Source organism: Euleptes europaea, chromosome 5 (assembly GCF_029931775.1).
Source record: "Euleptes europaea isolate rEulEur1 chromosome 5, rEulEur1.hap1, whole genome shotgun sequence".
NCBI classification, from domain to species: Eukaryota; Metazoa; Chordata; class Lepidosauria; order Squamata; family Sphaerodactylidae; genus Euleptes; species Euleptes europaea.
The window spans coordinates 96,490,899-96,497,375 of NC_079316.1; positions in this window are offsets into that span (position 1 = coordinate 96,490,899).

A 6,477-nucleotide genomic window follows, 5' to 3' on the forward strand; every position below is an offset into this window, starting at 1 on the left:
GAAGAAATTCTAGCTATGTTGTTACTGATATTTTTTTTTGCAAAACTTAATGTTATTCAAAAGAACTTGTTTGAAGGATTTCAACATAAGCATTCGAAAGCAAAAACCAGAGACTGACTTCGTAATTTGTGCATTTCCAGACACCCAATAAAACGCAGAGTGGTAAGCTGCAGTACTGCAGTGAAAAGCTCTGCTCACGACCTGAGTTTGATCAGTCAGTTTCAGGTAGCTGGCTCAAGGTTGACTCAGCCTTCCATCCTTCCGAGGTCGGTAAAATGAGGACCCAGCTTGCTGGGGGTAAAGGGAAGATGACTGGGGAAGGCACTGGCAAACCACCCTGTAAACAAAGTCTGCCTAGTAAACATCGGGATGTGACATCACCCCATGGGTCAGGAATGACCTGGTGTTTGCACAGGGGACCTTTACCTTTAATAAAACTGGGGTTTGGGGGAGAGGTGCTAGAGAGAGATGCTGGACAAATGAGATGCTATGTGGGGACATGTTAGGTTTGTTGGCTCCTTCCACACACTTCCTGCAAAGAGACCCCTTCCTCCTTTCTCTGACATTTTCCTACCACAAGATCTCGATCAGGGAAGCGTTTGTTAGTGTTGTCCCTTAACAATTTGCATCAATGATTTGAGGTGTTTACAAATAGGGATGCCAGCCTCCAGGTAGGGTCTGGAGATCCTTGGGAATTACAGCTCATCTCCAGACTACAGAGATCAGATCCCCTGGGGAAAAAATGGATGCTTTGGAGGCCAGACTATATGGCATTGTACCCCGCTGAGGTCCCTGTTCTCCCCAGGCTCCATCCCCAAATCTCCAGGAGTTTCCCAACCTGGATCTGGCAACTGTACCCCCCTCATCCCCTGCCAGTGGCCAAGGGGACCTGGCAACCCTACTTTACAAGCCACATTTGGTGGCAGGGAGCCACCTCAGTCTAGCTTACAGCCAATGCAATAAATCTGACCTATGTAAATAAATACTGTTAAAATACCAAAGCTCAATATCATGAAACAGAAATGACGGAGAAATTTTACTGCCTGTTCACAAAGCCTCCAAGTGAAGTCTCTTTGGGCAAGGTATCCAGCCACCAACCAGGGAGTTTGTTCTATATGGCAGAATAATCCTTAAGTGACAGTCAACCGATTGTAGGGGGCACCTCCCATATGTCCCTTCTCTCACTTTGAGGGACTGTGCAGTAAATGACTGTTCAATGAAATGTCAGGGCATGGAGACCTTGTAAAGCCTCTTCTGCTATGACTGCACAAGGCTGGCTCCAGGTTTTGTTAGCCACAACACAGAGACCTTTGATGGAAAACCCCTTTCTTCCCTGAGGATTCCCTCACACAGACACACTGATGGGTTTGGGAACAGGCAGCAATAGCATAGGAACTGCACGCGTGCAGGCCAGCTGTGGAGAACAGACTAGAATGAGGGGATAGCTCAGCGACTGCACACTACCTGCTGGTCCCAACCCTTCATCCTGTGCTGCGGCCCACAACCCCTGTCGTCCACAAAAGTCAAACAGCAAACCAGGCTGGGGGAAGGGCATGGGGGAACAGGGATGGTCGGTGCAGCAAAAGTGTGGGGAAGGTGTCAATGGTGACCCCAGCGGCCAAAGGGGCATCCATGCAGGCGAGGGTGACCCCTCTGGACATGTTGGTGGGGAGAAGGGAGTAATCAGTGCAGGGGCTCACAGAGAGCAGGAAACCTTGCCCAAGATCCCCTCCACCCACATTAGCCACTTGGCGACACCCTGTCCCATTTCAAGCAAAGCTTCAAGGTGGGCACAGCCTGTCCTGACATTGACGGGCAGAGATTCCAACCAGTGCTCACCCCACAAGTCGACTCTTGCCACTCATGGCAGCTCTCCAGGCGTTCCTGCTTAATGGCCGCCCACATTGACCACAGCGTAGGGGGGATGGGTAGGGCAGTCCAAGGGTCAGGTCTGGTGCTGGTCTCAGGTCCTCAAGGGAACAACTAGGCCATGGGGATGGGGGGGCTCGCTGTCATCCCTGGGGCCTGGCTCTGGGGCCTCCTCTGACTCCTGGAGAGTGCAGCTGGCTGTTAAGGCTCGTGAATGTCTCTGAGCTGGCCATGCTCACCAGCGATGATTGGTCTGCTGAGGAGGTGTCATGTTGGGACCTGTGCGGGGCGGGAGGGGATGTCACAGTCAGCGGGGGCAGGTGGCTGGCCAGAGCAGGTGCCCCCTACATTCACCAGAGAGGACCTTGAGACCATGACTGATGACTATGATGGCGGGGATGATGCTACACATGATAGGGTTGTCTCCAGGCAGACCATCTGTCAGATCACTCTCTCCGCCATCAGGGCCTGGACCCTTTTCCTTGCCCTGCAGAATGAGTCATTCCAGCACTTCATGCTGTCTAGCATGGCCCAGTGCCAACACCCTCCTGGCGGCCATAGTCCAGAAGCCTCAGTGACAGGACATTGCTGGGACCTGCCAGTCTGTTGCCAGGGTGACACTGGCATTGCCCACCACCAGGCCAAACAAGAGGACCTTCTCTGCCTCACTCCAGTTTGGCTGGTATGGGCTCTCAACACTTGACACAGAGGATGTGGCCATTGCTCCTTCCCTCAAAGAAGTGCGGGGGGCTGGCTGGATAACCATAGGAAACCCTCCTTCCCATACCTCTCACATCCCTTCTGTTCATTCCCTATGGCCAAAAGAGCTCATCAGGGAGATGGCTGGCCAGGAGGTGGAGCAGAAGGGTGTGCAGGTAGGGGTGACAGAGAACTCCCTTGGCAGCCAAGGAGGAGGAAGTGGACTCCAATTTTCCCTTGGGTGCTGTCCACACAGGCTTGGGAGCCCACCAAAGCACTCGGTGTTCTTTGTCTCCACCTCCCTATGGCATTGCAGTCTGGCACATCCACGTCCTGCCAGCCCTGTACGTCTGGGTCACCATTCACTACAGAAGGTGGTGCACTTGGAGGTACAGAGAGCGCAGCAGCACCTTTTGCCTCTTGGACATCACCTGCCTGGACAAGTTCTGACTAGACAGGGTTGCTATACAGAGAATCTGTGAGGAAGTCAGTCCATCTCTTCAGTGACAGGTTGCAGGGCCCTGACCCGTTCCCGCCCTTCAGAAGATCCTTCTGTCATTGTGTTTCCTGGCCACTGGAACCTTCCAGGGGGTCGTGGCAGAGGTCCTAGAGGTTTCACAATTCTCCACCTGAGCTGCCTGCACGGGTTCCTCAATGTCATGATTGTCAACCTACGTAACCACATGCAGTTAGCGTACCCCTATATGGGCAGGCTTTGCTGCCATCGTGGGCTTCCCCAGTGTCATTGGTGCAGTGGACTACACCCATCTTGCCCTGATCACTCCTTGCAAGAAGCCACAGGTGTACTGCAACTGCCATCACTTCTACAGTATCAGTGTCCAGGTGTCCTGCAACCACTGAGGCATCTTCATTGACCTCCTGGCCAAATTCCCAGGCAGCATCCATGACACCCAGATTTTTTGCTACTTCCAGACTTAAACTATTTCTGGAGCAGTGACCAGAGGGCCAGGCCTGGCTCCTTGGTGAGTATGGGGGGAAGGAGCCCCCCAGAGATCCCATCTGACCATTATTATGTCTCCCCACACAGGTGACTGAGAATACCCGCTCCTGGCGTACCTCCTCACCCCCTACAGCTTGAATGGCCCAGAGTTCCTGCGACTGTGCAGGCTCCAGGGTCCCATCTCCAGAGAGTGGATCCTCCAAATTCAGACAACGCTGAGCCCCTTTATGGCCGTGGCTGGCACAGGCTGGCCTTGACCACGGCACCTAACACCCTCCTCAAATTGGGTAGCCTCCCCAAATTCCCTCCTGCTCCACTTGCTGGTGAGCCCATATGTCCTGGGGTGCCTACCCACCTCCCTGGGTCCCTTCAGTCTGTTCCTGCCTGTCCATACCGTTCTGAAGGGGGTGGGCATATGCAGATTTTCCTAGGAGTCTTTGGGAGTTTGTGGGGGCAGGGATTGATGACATGCTCAGGGCAATGAGGAGCATGAGAGCTGTCCAGCAGCCCCGATTGCTGTCAAGGAAGCCGAGTAGTTCTCCAAGCTGAGCCGTTCTATTCTTCTGGCCAATGTGGTTGCAGACAGAGTCTGTCCACTGGATGGCACTCTCATGCCCTGTGCTTCCCTGCTGTCTGGTGGCCCGCACCCTGCTGCCCACCCCCTGGCCCTCCACTATCATGGCCCCCCGAAGGTTCCCTTCATGTGACACACATCATCCAGGGTTGCTGTGGCCATCCTTTGAAGTGTAATCAGGCTATCTTTTACTGGCAGTGTTTCTCCATGGTGAGGGGATCAGGGGCCAGTGTGCCCCGAGCTTGGAATTCCCGCATTCACAGAAAAGCTAAGAAGGTGGTAGCTCTACAAGTATTCAAGGTCCTAGGGAAAACCATTGCCCTTATTGGGATTATTCTGGAGTGCCTGCCCTTCGGGGATGGCACATCTGATCAGATGGATTTTCCTGTGACCGTGTAGCCCTTGGGGCCAATTCTTATGGGAGCGGGTCCTCCAAGCTCAGATCAGACTGACCTCAGAATGGCCTTGGCAAAGCATAAATGATCGCCAGGGACAATGCCACTTGAGGGCACAGTGGCCACTTCCTTGACCCACCTCCCAGCCCTGATGCCTTCCCAATGAACAGATGGGACAGGGCAGTGCCACCCCCTTGGCCCTCCTTGCCCTATCCATTTGTGGCAGGCTGCCAGAGGCTGCACTGGCCAACATGCATATTAGCGCAGTGGCTGCTGGGAGGTGGCTGGCCAGCCCTACTGGGGGCTGGACCCTAGCGGCCACTGGCATTGGGGCGGTCTCTCCATGGGCATGGGCCTGTCTTCCAGGTGGAGGCGTGCCATTGCCATGCTCCGGAGGCCAGCTCCTCCCATCCCCACGTGACTCCCAAACCAACCCTCCTGCTTGTGTGGTCTGGTGTTGCCGAGGCCAGTCCAGCCGCCTTGCTGCGAGTCCCACAAGGCTCCCAAGTATGGGCCGCCCTCTGCCTTCAGCCACGAGATCCTGTTCCCCCCCCCCCCACACACACACACCAGTCGGCACACAGACTCCTGGGGGTTGTGGCACCTTCCCTCACCCCACCACCAACTGTGTAAGGCGTGTCCAGGGCAGGGAGTGGCACTTTCGGCAATGGCTGCTGGAGCCTGGCGGCCGTGTGTCGGCAGGCCCACCCATACCCCCTCCACGGCCACCCACCTACCCCGTCCCCAGCCATTGCTGGCCCACCTCAGCCCCCCAATGAAAGAACTACACACAACATGAAGTGAGCTTTACCGTTTATTTGTTACAAGTGTCTCCATGGAGGGTCCCAGGGCCGCATCTCTGCGTCCCCCAAGCCCACAGCCCCTCCCCACCTACCCATACCTCAGTTCGGTCTGCAGCACCATCCCACTCCTCTGGCAGGCCTGGTGCTCTAGAAGGCTGTGGCGAGAGGGACCTGCCAACAGCTGATAGCACCGCTTCAGGTTGGTTGGCTGCCTCATGGTCTTCGCTCCGGGTCATGGCCTGACCACTGGGAGCTCACATTGGCTCTTGGTATGGTCTCAGGTCCACCTTGGTTGCCGGGCCACCCCCGTGTATACAGCTACCATTCAATCATAATACACTTCAATCACCCATCCAGCTCCCCTCTTTCTTCGTCTAGGGGCTTGCCTTTTAAACCACAGCAACATATGAATCAATCCTCACATTAAAACACAGAAATAAAACACACACAATATTTACATATCAAAACACCACACTAAGGAAATTCTCTGTCAAAAAGAGATAGCATGTTGGATCCTACTGGCTTTCCACTTGATCTGATTCCCCTCCTCCCTGTAGCCACTCTCTCGTGTGGCTTCTGTCCATGTGGCTTTTGTCCTTGGAATAGCCTTTTGGGTGGTCAAAAGGGGCCCCCTGCTCCCTCTTTTGCTAGCAGAAAGATTGGTAGGATGGGAGTGATGTCCCAGCCCTGGGAGAACTCCCATCTGGAGCCCACTGGCCACATCCTCTGCTGGCATCTGATGGCCTGCCCCCTCCCTTCCTGCGAAACTCTCTGGAGGGGGGTGGAACAAACGGGCGAGCGTCCATGCCCACAACCACCACGTGAACCCACGCTCCTCCCCACCTTGCCCTTGGCCCACCCCCCCCATGTCTGCTTCCCTGTCCTCATGCCATTCACGCGGGCCTGCCCCCATCACCCCGCCGTTCCCACGCCATCATGCGCCACCTGTTTATTTTCTGCTTTTTTGCACTTTTCCTTGTCATTCCACACAACAAACAGCTTAGGAGGCAATCCCACTGCTGTTGCTCCACCGTGCTCGCCCCTCAGGAATGAGCTGGTAATTTTGTTTAGGATAGTACTGTGAGTAGCCAGAAATGAGAATCGACTTGTATGTACTTGGTCCATCCTGTGGTTTGGCTGTTTGCCTACATTTGGCTTGCGTTTTTTGTTTTTTTT